Genomic DNA, 14481 nt, shown 5'->3' with positions numbered 1-14481 from the left:
GTTTTTAACATAGTTCACGGTGGAGAACAGCTGCTGACATAATGTGGATCCGAAGATCCATAATTGGCCTATCTGGGGTTGAAAGTCTCCGGGTATACCGGCTTCCGCGAGTGTGACGCTTATTATGAGCGATCAAAAAATAATAGAATATAATTTTATATTTATATTTCAATATCACAATAATCTTCCAATTTCGAAATACAAGTTAAAAAAAAACTAACATAAGTAAAACACACTTCAGCTAATTACTTAAAAAACTAATTTATTTTCCCAAACCATGCAGAGCCGCACTAAAAGGACTAAAGAGCCGCATGCGGAGCCGCAGGTTGCCGACCCCTGTCCTATACCATAAATGAGTAAGAGAAGGTACGACCTCTCTCATGACCCCAAGTTGTGTGTGCATGCCAGAGCACTCTGGAAGGCACACAGAGTCTTTACACACCGAACGCGATAGGCGCGAGCGAAAACGCCCCAAACGCCCCTAATTTGACGCGTGCACATTCGCACCTCAACGCGTGTCCAAGAAAAATCCATCGCGCGTCAAAATTGCATATTTTGACGCGCGTGAACCGGAAATGTGGGAGGGATGTGGGAGGAAATTGTGCCAGACGGTATCTTTGCTAGATGGCAGCTGTCGAGCTAGCGTTTGAAGAGAGTCTCCCTCCTCTATTTACTGGGGAGAGCAGAGCAGCGGCGTTAAGGACGTCCTCGCCGTACCTGGGTCCATCAGGTCCTCCAGAGGCGTGAGCAGTTTGGTGAGTTTCACCATTTGCTCGAGGAGCAGCGCCTGGATGACGGCCGATTTCAGCGATATCACCGTCTTTCACTCGCCCAGTTTGAGGACCTGCTGTCCCGCGTCGGTCCCAGAATCGCCCGCCTAGACACCAACTACAGGCGCTCAATCCCACCTGCAGAGCGCCTGTCCATCTGCCTGAGGTTAGTAAAAGTGTTTAATACGGTAGTCCTTTATTGATACCTGTGCTAATATATGCTAAACTATCGTTTATACACTGCTAACATGGATGTGGTATGCTAACAGTGAATGCTGTCGGTGTTTACTGATAACAAACTGTGGTACGGAGACGACTGTTTATAATATTTCTAGTGATACTCGAAAGGTCTCATCAAGTCCCGATTTAATTCAGTTTATGCTGTTATCAGTGTTAGCAATGATAGCATGGCTGTGGTGTCATATCAATGTATGCTCTCGGTGTTTGCTGATATCAAACTGTGGTATGAGGACCACTGTGGGTTAATCTTTGTAGTGATACTCCTTTTTCTTATTTAGCCCTGGTTTAATTCTGGTATAGTTGAATATTTGTATATAATCCTTGCAGCTGTCAGACTCTATAACAGGGGTCACCAGCCTTTCTTAAAACTGAGAGCTAGATAAAATTGTGAACAGTTTGGTTCATCTTTAGTTATATGGTTCTATCTAACATATTCTATCTTGATAAGCTATGTCTTATCACAGGTTAATTTTTCAAAAATATTAACAATGATTTAAGCAAGGAAAGGGCTACATGTCAACATACAACTCTTTATTTCTATTAATGACATGTTGAGGAATTATGAGTGATTGGCTCACTGTAGGGGTAAAAGTTGCTACCAATCAAATTATGATATAGTAAAGTTAAAACAAAACACAACTGTTTTATATTATATCTAATATATGTTATGTAATTATCCTTATAATTACAAAATGTTTTATGTAAGATTTATGTTTTGTAATTTAAATCTGACATCACAAAAGTATTTTGGAATTTGAATAATGTATTTTGTAACTGCAGTACACATAATACTAATTTTGAACAATTATGTCCAGGTTCCTTGCCACCGGGGACTCCTTCAGGACCATCGCGTTCAGTTTCAGAGTCGGTGTGTCCACAGTGTGCCAGATCACCCCCCAGGTAGCGACGGCCATCTGGGACTGTCTAGTGGACGACTTCATGGCTGTGCCTTCACCTGGAGACTGGCGCTCCATCACAGAGGGATTCCAGGAGAGCTGGAACTTCCCTCTCTGCTGTGCAGCTCTGGATGGGAAGCACGTCCAGACAAAGGCACCCCATATATCACATAGGAGACACACACATTGATATACACTAAATATTTATTCCATTTCTTTTTTTGTGGTGCCCAAATTTATGCACCTGCTTGATTTTGTTTAAACAATTATTGCACACTTTTTGTAAATCCAGTAAACTTCTTTTCACTTCTCAAATATCACTGTGTGTGTCTCCTGTATGATATATTTAACTGACATTTTTTATTGTAACAACCAACGATTTATACAGGAAAATAATGACTATTAACAAGGTTGCCCAAACTTTTGCATCCCACTGTATCAGTATATTCTGTCATTAGTATAATATGGAATAAATTCTACATGTGTCAAGTCGTGTGCCAACATTTGCTGTGTAGTAGAACTGAGACATTAGTCATTATAAAAATTTATTTGAAATAATATTAAAATTCTCAAACAGAAAAACATTGAACATAAATATATAAAATATAACTATTTACAGAGAGACAGGAATAAAAAGGACCCAGCTGCTCTCCAGAACAGGAACAAGGCTGAGGAGGAAATGCTCCATTGGAGACTGGCGTGGCCTCTTCAGGGACACCAGGATGGCCAGCTCCACCGCCGATGGACCGTCCTGGGACCAGTCCCTCATCTGCCTCGGAGCTGTCCTCCTCTCTGGGCCTGTAAAACAACACAAAACACAAAGAAATGAGAAGGCTGCTACTAGATTTTAATTTCAACATTGGAAAAAAACAAAACAAAAAAAACAGGATATAATCAGATTAGTTGTAGATATTTAGTAAAGGTGATCACAAGGGAATCCCACCGAGTAAAAAGCTATCAGTGCTGCTGTACATCTGATGCTACAATTACATACCTGTGGGTGCAGCAGCAGGAGCTCAGGGACTGGGGAGCCAGGAGAAGCAACAGGGGATGCTCTGCCGCAGATTCAGTTGGTTCTATCAAGACAATATTAAATGTTAACAGGTTGAATACAATAATCATAGAGAAAGTATATACAGTGGTCCCTCTTTTATTGCAGCAGGGGTTGTCAGAATAACTAGCCCCTCGCCACGCACTTTATACACTTTTTTCCCCACACACATGAACATTAGTCACAGTTCTCACAAGTTGATTCTCAAAGTGCAAACCTTTGTAACCTTTGTGGAAAACATAAAAGTATTGTGCCGTGTTTTGTCTTCATCTGCCTGCCACTTTCGTGCGCCTTTTTCCCTCGCGGTGCAGGTGTGTATTTCCGAATGAGGGTCATAGTTATGGGTGTTTTTGTGCTGTTTTATCTATTGGACGTGATGGTTATAAAAACAAAACATGATAAATTTGACAAGCGCAGGAGACACGACACGGAGGAGATTTGTCAATCAGGCTGCAGAATGCAATGCTGTACTGTGCAAAAAAAAGAAAGAAATCAGCGAAAAAGCGAGGCAGTGACGGATGAGCGGGACCACTGTGTGCTGTTTATTAATAAACAAAATATATTCCTATATGACAACATGCATAAAAGCAGAACGGTATTTGTACATCAGTGGGAAAATAGCGGTGGCTTGCTAGCTTTTGTGCGGCTTCCCCGGGTCAGTGAAAAATGTAAAAAGAGAAATGAATGAACTTACCAGGTTGCCCGATCTCTTCACATTTCTTCCTCCAAGCTCGGTCCTTTATATTCCTGTCTCGGTACAGAAAGCAGCTGGTGTCGTACAGCTCCGGGTTGTTTGCTACGGCGTTGATTAGCCTTCCCTCCACTGAAGAATGAAGGGCTTTGGCTGGATCTGCCCCTTTGACCTGGTTACAGCCACGTCACCAGGCTCCTGATTGGTTGACGCGGCGCGATTTGACCCTGGAGTTCAAATTTTCCAACTCGAGCGGTAGAGGCGAAACACGCGTATGCACAAAATGCAACACAAAAACTGACGCGCGTGATTTTTTTTCGCGAGTCAAACGCGCCAGACGCGCTACACTGACGCGCGTTTCATGAGTTTTGGCGTTTTCGCGACGCAAATCTGCTTCCGAATTTTCGCCGGACGCGCAATCGCGTGTCATCGCGCTTTTCTATTGACTTTACATGTAAACCTGACGCTCTGGCCACCTCTATCGCGTTCGGTGTGAACACACCGTAAGGATCAAACCTCTATCATTATGCAATCGATTATAAAACTCTAAGCATATATGAGTAAATATTTCTAAGCATAAATGACAATCAACAATATAAACCTTACAGCTGGTTTTAAAAGCAGAATTTATTTGTTTCTCAAATGAGAAAGAGCTATCTCCTAAATCTTTAGTTCTGAACTTTTCCAGTGGGCCAAGATCAACATTATCTGCTAATGCTAAATAGGTTGCCGTTTTAACTAATGCTAACTTGACGTGAATTAGCATTATGCACTAATGTTAACACTTACTTTTTAACAATGTGAGTAGCTAATGCTAACACTATTTCCCTTAACTTTTTAAAAATGTGAACTGCTAATGCTAACACTCTTTTCCTTCGCAAAACCTAACGCTCATATCGTTTTCCTTTGCTTTATAGCAATGTGAGCAGCTACAGCTAAATAGACTGCTGCCATTAGTGGCTAATTCTAATTATGGGTGAATGATTATTGCCTGCTACTGCTAATATCGTTTTCCCTTCCCTTTTAACAATGTGAGCAGCTAGTGCTAGGTAGGCTGATGCTAGCAGCTAATGCTGGTGAATAGGAATTGGCAGCTAATGCTAATACCATATTTTCTTGCTATATATAACAATGTGACCAGCAAATGTTAAGTAGGTTGCCGTTATTAGCTAATACTAATTTGAGGTGAATTAGCATTATCCACTTATGCTAACAATGTATTTTCTTACTTTTTAACAACACAAGACCTAATGTGAACACTTTTTTAATTCAATCTTAACTTTTCCCCTGCAATGTGAAGAGTTAAAGCTAAATAGGCTACCATTAGTGGCTAATTCTAATTTTAGATAAAAAAGCATTAGAAGCTAATGCTAATACCATATTTTCTTGCTTTATATCAATATCAGTAACTAATGCTAAGTACGTAGCCATTATTAGCTAATGCTAATTTAGGTGAATTAGCATTATCCACTAATGCTAACAATGTTTTTGCCAACTCTTTTCCCTTGCATTATAACAATATGAGCAGTTAATGTTAAGAAGGCTACCATTATTAGGTCATGCTAATTTGATGTGTGTTAGCATTATCCGCTACTGATAGCAATGTTTTATCTTACTTTTTATTAGGCAAGGCAAGGCAAGGCAATTTTATTTGTATAGCACACTTTCAGCACAAGGCAATTCAAGGTGCTTTACATGATTAAAAGAGAACACAAAACATAAAACACTATAAGAGTAAAATACAATAAACATTTACAAGAAAGCATTTACAATAAAACAATAATCAAGACAATAATTTATATGAAGATATTAAAACAAACAAGTAGAGAGCCATAATAGGATCAGTTACTCATAAGCAAGTCTAAATAAGTAAGTTTTAATTTTAGACTTAAAAGAGTTCAACGTTTCTGCAGCTTTGTATTCTCCCGGTATTGTATTCCAGATATGAGGAGCGTAGGAACTAAAAGCTGCTTCTCCATGTTTAGTTCTGGTTCTAGGGACGGTCAGTAAACAAGAGCTGGAGGACCTAAGTGATCTAGAGGGTTTGTACCATGATAGCAGATCCCTAATGTACTCTGGTGCTAACCCATTCAAGGATTTATAAACTAATAAAAGCACTTTAAAGTCTATTCTCTGAGCTACAGGTAGCCAGTGTAATGACTTTAGAACTGGGGTAATGTGCTCTATTTTCTTAGTTCTAGTAAGAACACGAGCAGCAGCGTTCTGGATCAGCTGCAGTTGTCTGATTGATTTTTTTGGTAAACCTGTCATGATACTATTACAGTAATCAAGGCGGCTAGAGATAAATGCGTGGATGAGTTTCTCTAGGTCTCCTTGTGTCATCAGTCCTTTAATCCTGGAAATGTTCCTCAGGTGGTAGAATGCTGACTTTGTTATAGCTTTTATGTGGCCCTGGAGGTTCAGGTCTGAGTCCATTATTACACCTAAATTTCTGGCCTGGTCGGTAGTTTCTAGTTGAACCAGTTTGAGCTGATTACTGATATTTAATCGATCTTTTTTGGGTCCAAAGATAAGTACTTCAGTTTTGTTATTGTTTAGTTGAAGGAAATTATGAGACATCCAGTTGTTAATTTGCTCAATGCATTTATTAAGGGTTTGGATAGGTTCAACATCACCTGGTGACATAGAAATGTAAAGTTGAGTATCGTCTGCATAATTGTGGTAGTTAATATATAGGTGGTTATAATCTGGCTTAACGGGAGCATGTAAATGCTAAATAAGAGGGGCCCTAGGATGGAACCCTGGGGGACCCCGCATGTGATTTCTATATTTTGTGATGAAAATTGGCTAATTGACACATAGAAGTTCCTGTTCTTAAGGTAGGACTTAAACCAGTTGAGTGCTGTACCAGAGAGTCCAGCCCAGCTCTCTAGACGTTCCAGTAATATATCATGATCAACGGTGTCGAACGCCGCACTAAGGTCCAGTAGTACCAATACTGTGGATTTCCCACGGTCAGTATTTATACGGATGTCATTAAAAACTTTGACAAGTGCTGTCTCGGTGCTGTGGTGCTTACGAAAACCAGACTGATAAATATCAAAACGGTTGTTCTGTGTGAGGAAGCTGTTTAACTGCTGGAAAACAGCTTTTTCAATAACTTTACCGATAAATGGAAGATTAGAGATTGGTCTGTAGTTTTGCATTAATGTACTGTCTAGATTCTTTTTCTTTAATATTGGCTTGATAACTGCTGTTTTTAAGGCTTGGGGAAAGACACCTGATAGGATGGATGTGTTAACTATTTGGATCAGATCCTCCCTGATCGCTGGGAGGACCTTTTTAAGAAAACCTGTCGGTAATATATCCAAGCAGCAGGTGGCAGAGCTGAGATTCTTAATAATTTTATCGAGGCTTGATTGATTTATTGTTTGAAAGTGAGTCATTTTCTCTGCATAAGTGCTAATTGGGCTTAACGTCGGGATTGGAGTTGAAACTAATGTGCCAATTGACCTTCTGATTTCCAATATCTTTTTAGTAAAGAAGTTGGCAAATTCATTGCAGGCCCTGATGGAGCTTAGTTCAGGTGCTATTGCCACTGGGGGAGAAGTTAATCTCTCCACTGTAGCAAATAATGTCCTAGCATTATTGTTGTTTCTGTGAATAATCTCAGAGAAAAATGACTCCCTTGCACCCTTCAGGGCTAGTTGATACTTATTCAGCCTCTCTTTATATATCTCGCAGTGAACCTGGAGTCGAGTTTTCCGCCATTTTCTCTCAGCACGCCGGCACTCTCTTTTTTCATTACATACCAGTGGATCACTTCTCCACGGAGATTTCTTTTTACTAGAGACAGTTTTAACCTTGAGTGGTGCAATCTTATCCATCATGTCTAAGATTTTGGATAGAAAATCATCTGTCAGTTTGTTTACTGAATGTGTGTTGGTGGATGTTGGTGATTTAAATAAGGTAGAAGTATACATCAGATTAAAATATTCAGCTGAGTTTTCTTCAAGAAAGCGTTTTTTAACAGTGAACTTACTTTGATTAGGCAAATTGGCTAAGATATTGCTATCAAATGAAATGCAGAAATGATCAGATAATGCAACATCAGTAACAGCAATGTTAGAGATATTTAAATCTTTGCTAATAAGTAAATCCAGAGTGTGTCCTCGATTATGCGTTGGCTCACTAATGTGCTGGATTAGATCAAAGCTGTGGAGGACATCATTTAATGCTTTTGTTCCGCTATCTTGAAGCTTGTCAGTATGAATGTTAAAATCTCCCACAATTGCTATCTGGTCATAATCTAAACATATTGCAGAGCAAAGGTCATTGAAATCATTAAAAAAGTTTGTATTAGATTTTGATTTTGGTGGTCTATATATGTTTAGAAATAAGATTTTGTTTGGTTCATTTATTTCAGTGGCTAAATATTCAAAGGTGCTGAATTCACCTAGAGATACCTTTTTAAAGTTTAGTGATTGGTGAAAGATTACAGCAAGACCACCACCTCTTTTGTTTTTTCTGATCTCACTAACGAAGTGATAATCAGCTGGGCAAGTCTCTATTAATACAGCTTGTTCTGAATTTCCATCTAGCCAAGTTTCAGAAAGAAAGAGAACATGTATATCATGTGTAATGATGTAATCATTGATTAGGAGAGACTTCCCGGATAGAGATCTAATATTTAGTGCAGCAGCTTTAATATTCCTTTCAGTGATTGAGAGATTATTATTACTTTCAGTTAAGCCTATTTAGCATGAATTAACTTCATTTAGCATTAAGAAGTTTATGCTAAATAGGCTACCATTAGTGGCTAATGCTAATTTTAGGTAAATAAGCATTGGCAACTAATGCTAATACCATATTCTCTTGATTTCTAACAATGGGAGCAGCTAATGCTAAGTAGGGTGCCATCATTAGCTCATGCTAATTTATCCACTAATGCTAACAATGTTTTTTCTTACATTTTAACAATATAAGTAGCTAATGCTTATACTATTTTTCCTTCCATTTTACCGTTAATAACTATTACGCCATTAGTGGCTAATTCTAATTTTAGATAAAAAAAGCATTAACAGCTAATGCTCATACTGTTTGCTTTGTAAGAATGACAGCAGCTAATGATAAGAAGTCTACCGTTATTAACTAATGCTAATTTGATTTGCATTAGCATTATCCGATAATGGTAACTCTTTTCCCCTGCATTATAACGATGTCAGGAGTTAATGCTAAGTAGGCTGCCATTAGAGGCTAACTCTAATTAGGGGTGAATAATTATTAGCAGCTAATGCTAATACAGTTTTCTCTTTCCTTATAACAACTTGAGCAGCTAATGCTAATTTGATGTGAATTAGCATTATATTAGTGAGCAGTTAATGCTAAGTAGGCTGCCGTTATTAACTAATGCTACTTTGATGTGAATTAGCACTATGCGCTAATGCTAATACTGTTTTCCCTTAGTTTTTAAAAATGTGAGTGGCTAATTCTAAGTACGCTGTTGTAAATAGCTAATGCTAATTTGATGTGAGTTAGCATTGTCCAATAATGCTAACTCACATCAAATTAGCATTAGCTATTTACAACAGCGTACTTAGAATTAGCCACTCAATGTTTTCTCTTACTTATTAAAAACGATAGTAGCTAATACTATTACTCTTTTCTGTTGGGTAACAACGAAATGAGAAGTTAATGCTAAGTAGGCTGCCTTTAGCGGCTTATTCTAATTAGGGGTGAATAATTATTAGCAGCTAATGCTAATACCGTTTTCTCTTTTCTTATAACAACTTGAGCAGCTAATGCTAATTTGATGTAAATTAGCATTATATTAGTAAGGGGTTAATGCTAAGTAGGCTGCCATTAGCAGCTAAAGGTAATTTGGGGTGAATAAGCACTAGTAGCTAATGCTAATACCCTTTTCTCTTGCGTTATAATGATGTGACGTTAATGCTAAACAGCATTAGCTTAGCAGCATTAGCTTATCAGAGTTTTCATCATGGTCACACAAATCCTTAGCAGAGCAAAGTGGCCTACTTAGCAATAGCTGCTCAAGTTGTAGAAAGCAAGGGAAAACAGTATTAGCATTAGCTGCTAAATGTGCACTTGAGAACAAATTTATTGTGAATTCAGCTGTGAATGTAGAGTTTCCAGTATTTAAGCTTCCATTTCCAAATGTTAGCTGCTCCTGTCTGTCTCTTTGTCACACACACAGACTGAAATGATTCACAGCCTTGTTTCATCCTTCTGACTGCCACTGTGACTGTGGAGATACAGCATGGGAAACATACACATGGCTGACACATTAATAGGTACACAGTGACCACTATCTCAGGTACACCTGTGACCTAATAAAGTGTATCTAAAGTTACAAAATGTTGTCTCTTTCCAAATATTTATGGACCTAACTGTAGGTCCACTTTTAATGAAACTCTCAACATTACTTATCAGTTATCATTAATGCTCCTGCAAACAGACTCCTTGGAGACCCCGTACATAAATATCCATGTACTATCCAGCTAGACTAGTGTGTCTGTCCCTGAAAATATTCCTGCATGTAGTGCTGGGCAATATGGAAAAAATATTTATCACGATATGAATTATTTTATATCACAATAACGATATATATCACGATATACCACCTGACCCGTGGTCATCTAGAAAGTAAGCAGTCTGTAAACAGCGAGTGCCGAGGGTGCAGTCTTTGTTTTGAGTTACCATAAAGTATGTCGCAAATCCGGGTGCACGGACAGCAGCACCAGCTCGCAAACCACGAGACGGAATTTCTTCACGAAAAATATCATTTTTTTTAATACTTTATTTTTTCTTGCATAAAGTTAAGAGCATGTATAGTTAGAAGACAACGCTAATATATTTGCCACAGGCTATTTAACCCTTTAAGACCTACCATAGAACCAAGACCGCCAGAGCTTATCTTTCTGTTTTTACATGCTGTAGTGCCATTTGTGGGAGTATTTCAAGTTTCCATATATATTTACAACCGTTATAGCCCAAATTTTAATAATATGTAGGCATTAAGTAAATAGTAACTTCATAAATTGCAAAAACTTGTTGTTTTGTTTTTTATATATATTTCTAGTTAAAAAAAAATTGAGAGGTGTATCCCTCAAAACTGTAAATACAAAAGTTTCCAACCACGAGAAATTTATTTTGAGTGTCTTCATAGTTTTATTTTTGAGATACACTAATTTTTATATACTACAGGAAAAATGTACATAAATATTATAATGCATCAAAATAAACTATTTCCAACAGCGTAATTTGAGTTCTAAGCATCCCAGAAATTATACAGGAAAGCATAAAGTAAAACATGACTTTTAAAAACACCAACATAGGCTTTTTGCGAAAATGACGTCACTTCCGGTTTTGGGCAGGTAATGGCGGACAGTTAGTTCGCGCTGACATATATGCCAACGTAGGAGGTCTTATGAACGTCGGCAAAGCGTGTTTCTGGAATATTATCTTTTTGTTGCTGCAAGTTTGGAATATTATGTTTTTGTTGCTGCAAGTGCTTCTTATGCAATTTTTGCAAGTTACATGTGCAGTTATATGTGGAAGGAAACCATGACCTAGGACAAGCTAATGGCATAAGATGTAAGTACAAGTCCTCCAGTTTCACATGCAAATAAAATTATTGCGCTACCTTACGTGGCTACAGTTCTACAGGGATTTAAAAATAGTTAGGTAAAACAGAATGTGCCTGCTCCGACTGGTTGTAAAGGGTTAATTATATAGTTTATGTAATAATTTATCAAATTTGGGTTAGTACGATATAAATGACAGAAGACAAATGGCACGATAGACACTTTTCTATCATCCACACGATATATATCGTCATATCGCCCAGCACTACCTGCATGTGTAATTGTTCATGTCTCATCTGCAGGAAACAAACAGGAAGTGAGTGAAGGACACAGGACATGTTTCCAGCTCTTCCTCCTCTATCAGACATTCTCTCCATACCTGAGAGTGTCCAGTTTCCAGCCTGGATCCTTCAGTCCAGCCGACAGCAGCTTCATTCCTGAGTCTCCTGGATGATTGTAGCTCAGGTCCAGCTCTCTCAGATGGGAGGGGTTGGAGCTCAGAGCTGAGGCCAGAGAAGTACAGCCTTCCTCTGTGATCAGACAGCCTGACAGACTGCAGACACACAAAACAACAATCCATCTGTCAACAATCGTTTTCTCTTTGTCACAATAACATCTATCCATTTACATCCATTCAATGTAACTTTATTTATAAGTGACAATTCCCAACAGACACCAACAGTCATCTCAAGCTGTTTAACAGTGTGAGGTAACAGCCTCCAATATTAGAGAGAAAGCCCCAACCATCAGACAATCCAGTGTGAGCAGCACTTGGTGATGGTGGGAAGGAAGAACTCCCTTTGACACAAAGATCCTCCCAGTGAAAACAGGCTCCAGGAGGAGCATCTACCATGACTGAGGGGAAAGAGAAGAGATGAGCTCAGAGAGACAAGAACAAAACACAAACTAAGGAGAGAGAAGACAAAAGTTAAAAACATGCATAGCATCATGGGAAGTCCACCACAGCCAGGCTTTCTTTGTGTTCGCTGCTTTGACAAAACCTCAAACCGAACCTTAAGCTCCTTATTCCACACGGTGGGATCATTTGGCCTTCAGTGGTGTTCTGGCTGACACACTGGAGTTACCGGAGTGCTAAAGAGTGAATCAGACACACCAGTGTCGTCCCTGATATCTCTACTACACTTTCAGCTTCTCCACCTGAGCTGTGGCTAAGGTGCTACCAGCATGCAGGCTCGGTGTGTCTCACTCAACAATTACACTCGTCACCCAGACTAACACCACTCTACAAGTTCACCACTAAGAGGCGCTAAAAGACCACATACAGTGAGATCATCACTAAATGTCTGCTGTGTCTGAAGGTGACTTGGTTTTTTAGTAACTGGCTACATGAGCACGATTAGCTGCAGTTCCATCTTTGTAAAAGAGACTCAGCATTAGAGCCAAACAGAAACATTTCTACTTTTTAGTATGTTTTTTAGTAGAAATGTTTCTGTAAAAAATTATTTGATATTTCAATGAAAATACTTTTTATCAATTGTTTATAAGTCAAGAATAATAGTTAAATAAAAAGAAGCGACAAATCAATAAACACTCAATAAAACCTTGTACAGCTAAAACTCATGTAGACAATACCAGGGGAGGAAGTAAAACTAAACCTTTGACACCAGAGATGATAACTACCAAAATAAAACAGGAAGTTAATAACAACCATGAGGGGAACACCTGAGTGAACCTAGTAAAGGGATGTAGTGGAGCACTGATGGAAGTAAATAAACTCAAAAATACAAACAGTAACTAAAACTAATGAGAGCTGATGGCAGTGTAGTCCGTGCTGTAGGGAGAATGGACAGCCATACACGTTATGTGTCCATGAGCAAGAGGAGGGAGAAAAAGGGGACTGGAAAAGTAAGAGTTGTCACCGAGCAGAAACGGGAGCTGGAAGCATGTAAATATAATAATAACCACTGCAGCCAAAAAGAGTGCCTGACGAGCCCATTTGTAAGTAAGCTATTAAGACTCAACTGTACACTGTGTTTGTGTTTTCCTCCGAAACAATAAGTTCCGTTGCAGCAGCCTTTCAACGCCTCTCTCTGTCTCTCGCAAGCAAAGTTGACCCAGACAACAAAGTAAAGCTGTTTTTCGGCTACCAGCCCGACATGAACCCAACATATTAGCCAGAGGTCCCTTTGCTACGGTTCGGACCTGCAGACGTGTTTTATATATGCACAGAATAGTTTTCTATACGAGATCGCTGCATAAAGTGCAGCCTTACCTAATGTCCTCCCTACTGTTACTCATTTTATATTAAGATTTAAAAATCTAGTTGGAATTGGTATGGTGAGTAACCTTCATAATAGTAATAAATCACATAGCAATAGTACATTCATGTAGCTGTAAAGAGCATGATAATATATTAAGTAATCCAAAGTATTCTGTTACTTTACTCAGTGAGAGTAACGTAACAGAATGCATTACAAAATACATTTTGGGGCATGTATTCTGTAATCTATAGTGGAAAACATTTTAAAAGTGACCTTCCCAACACTGTGAAGATGTGAATCCAGTGGGTGGATGGCAGCATCACCATGAAGGATCAGTGTGAGAATACATTATCATCCACAATGAAAACCAGTCGCAGCTTGTGGCTGTAGTTAGCTGATTTGATACTTAGCTTTGAGTTATCTCAGTAGAAGATAGAATGCTAAACTGTCTAAACCAGGGGTGTCAAACACATGGCCCGTCGGCCAAATTCGACCCCTGAGATAATTTGATATGTCAGTTATTACAGTATTTTCAGGCTTGCTGATATTCCATGCCAACAGGGCTGGGACTTCATTCTGATGGACACATTATGTCGCCAATCACATTAAGAGACAGACTGGGATCATGCCACTATTTAAAGAAAGAGATGGGGGCAAACGTTCAGAAGAAAGCAAGCATAGTGGTACAGGCCAGGTACACACAGACACAGGTTTAAATGCAAGCGTGTCAGGACAAAGTGAAAACACAAAATGAGCAGCATCTGGCTGAATTTCAGTGATATTGGAGACGGCAAAGCTGAGTGCAGAATTTATGAATTAGAAGCTGGATAAAGTGATACCCATGTCCGTTCTCTTCTTAGTGGTAGTAGATGCATAAAATTAAGACTAATGAAAACACTGAATTAAAATTGCTTCCCTTAAAAACACCAAGCTTACAATTAAATTTCTAATTATGATCTTCAGTACCCAACACCGTGACTATGTACATATTGTCAGGCGTGAGAATATTTGTGTTGTGTGCTGTGGATTCAACTCTGCAAACTCAT

Source organism: Oreochromis niloticus, unplaced genomic scaffold, assembly GCF_001858045.2.
Source record: "Oreochromis niloticus isolate F11D_XX unplaced genomic scaffold, O_niloticus_UMD_NMBU tig00002472_pilon, whole genome shotgun sequence".
NCBI lineage: Eukaryota > Metazoa > Chordata > Actinopteri > Cichliformes > Cichlidae > Oreochromis > Oreochromis niloticus.
Note: the sequence above shows the minus strand (reverse complement) of the source record.